This window comes from Callorhinchus milii, unplaced genomic scaffold (assembly GCF_018977255.1).
Source record: "Callorhinchus milii isolate IMCB2004 unplaced genomic scaffold, IMCB_Cmil_1.0 Scaffold4, whole genome shotgun sequence".
In the NCBI taxonomy this organism is placed as follows: domain Eukaryota; kingdom Metazoa; phylum Chordata; class Chondrichthyes; order Chimaeriformes; family Callorhinchidae; genus Callorhinchus; species Callorhinchus milii.
This window is the reverse complement of record NW_024704745.1, coordinates 75,109,739-75,111,990: the sequence shown is the minus strand read 5'-3', so window position 1 is coordinate 75,111,990 and position 2,252 is coordinate 75,109,739. Positions and strand designations below refer to the sequence as shown.

The following is a 2,252-nucleotide window of genomic DNA, read 5'->3' as shown; positions in this document are numbered from 1 at the left end:
ATTTGTATAGCGCTTTCACATCGGGGGGACGTCCCAAGGCGCTGGACAGTCAGGGTTTCAGACCCAAGGTGGGGGTCGGGATTGGGGAGGGTGGAGGGCAGGAGGTGAAGGAGGATGATCAAAAGCACGATGGAAGAGGAGGGTCTTGAGATGGATCTTGAAGGAGGCGAGGGAGGGGGTGAGGTGGAGAGACTTTGGGATGGAGTTTTAGAAGGTGGGGGCAGAGTGGCAGAAGGCCCACCCACCAATGGTGATGCAGGCGAGGAGGGGCACATGAAGCAGGCAGGAGCCCACTGAGTGGAGGGAGCGAGCAGGATGGTAGGGGGTTAGGAGGTCGCAGAGGTAGGGGGAAGCAAGGCCATGGAGGGCTTTGAATTTGAGGACCAGGATCTTGAACTGTATCCTCTGTGTGATGGGAAGCCAGTGGAATCGGGCGAGGATGGGGGGTGATAGGATCACCGAGCCTGGTGCGGGAGAAGACATGGGCTGCAGATTTCTGGATGATCTGCAGTCTATTGGAGGGAGGAGTTGGGGAGGCCGACAAGCAAGGAGTTTGCATAGTCAAGTCTGGATGTTATGAATGCGTGTATGAGGGTTTCGGCGGCCTGCCTTTCAAAACCCTTTCAATGCTTTGAATTTGCAGTCTAGGCTGACACTCCATCGCAGTGATGGGGGTGGGGTGGGGCGGGGAGTAGGGTGGGGGGGAACGCTGCATTGTTGGAAGATGCCATCCTTCAAATGAGACATTAAAACAAGGTTTCGTCTGCATGTTCAGGTGGATGCTAAAGATCCCGTGACACTAGTCAAAAAGAGGAGGTTCTCCTGGAGTCCTGGCCAACAACTCCCCCAGATAAAAGTGGTCGTTCACTTCATGGCTGGTTGTGGGGCATTGCTGTTTGCAAAATTGGTCCTTTGAAACATCTTTCTGATGTGAAAGGTACTATATCAAATACAAGGATGAATATGCTTTGAGCATCCGTTTACAAACATTGGAAGGTATTGATCTGAAAAAGCACATCTGGGTATGTGCAGGATTTATACCCAGATACACAGCTCTTGACATGTTTCACAACGACTCCCTGGAGCTCTCTCGCACAACAATTCCTCTCTGACTTCTATGAAGTCAGATTGTGACTAACGTAGGTCCCTGACACATCTAAATATTTGTTTTGAACGAGTCAACCTTGTGTCAGTAACCATGAATATCCCTGGCTGCACTTATTTTTGAGGAAAATCAGTATGTCAGATCAATCAGAAAGAAAACAAATCTTTCAGAATATAAATCTGCTGAACTGTGGAGTCTTTCTGGTGAGCTAACATGATCTGGAGTGACAGATAAGGTGACTTTGACATGTTCATGTAAATACTCCAAGTTCATTGACCTGAATGTATTTGATCAAGTGTCAGCTAGACTCAGTTGGCAATAATATTGCTGCTGGGTCAGAAGGTTGTAGCTTCACAGCAAGGCTTACAATACATTTTACATTCATACAGTGCCTTTCACGTCTCAAAGAGCTCCCCTCTGCTGTCTAGGAACCCGGGCTGAGGGGGTGGGGATAGGAGCTGAAGTGGGAGGAAGGGAAGTTGACCGAAAGTGCAGTCAAAGAGGTAGGTCTTGAGGCAGGCTTTGAAGGTTTCTTCTTCAAATAAAAATAACAATCCTTGCATTCGATAATAAATAATTATAATCCTGGCATTTTGATATAGCGCTTTTCTTCGAGACATCTCAAAGCATTTCACAGAATATACTGTAAAGTGAATTGACTGTATATTTTGTGGGCAAAACGCAGCAGCCAATTTCGCACAGCAGTGTCCCACGAACCGTCGTGGATTGAGTGACCAAATCATTATTTTATTTATTTTCTTGAGGGATTATTATCAGGCGCGTGGAGTAAGGAAACTTGCCCAAGGTTTCGCCCTGCCGGGAATTGAACCCAGGTCTCTCGCTTGCGAGGCGAGTGCTCTAACCACTGAGCTACAGGACTCCACATTTGATATAGCACCTTATCACGTTGTTGAAATGTCTCAAAGTGCTTCACAGAATATAATGTTAAGTGAATTGACTGTATATTTTGTGAGCAAAACGTGGCAGCCAATGGCCACTGAAGTGTCCCACAAACAGTTCTGGATTGATTGACCAAATAATTTTTTGTTTAAAAACATTTTTCTGAAGAGAATACTGTATTACCCCCGGAAAGCGATGCGGCAATCAACTAACAACAGGGTTCCTACTTACCGCTAGGTAAACAGAA

At 46.8% G+C, this 2,252-nt stretch overlaps 1 non-coding gene across 1 annotated transcript; it reads right to left on the bottom strand.

Moving 5' to 3' along the window:
* Positions 1 to 1,913: 1,913 nt before the first annotated feature.
* trnaa-cgc lies at positions 1,914 to 1,985 on the bottom strand. The gene has a single exon. It is a non-coding gene; the product is annotated as a tRNA-Ala (tRNA).
* Between the last annotated feature and the right edge of the window lie 267 nt (positions 1,986 to 2,252).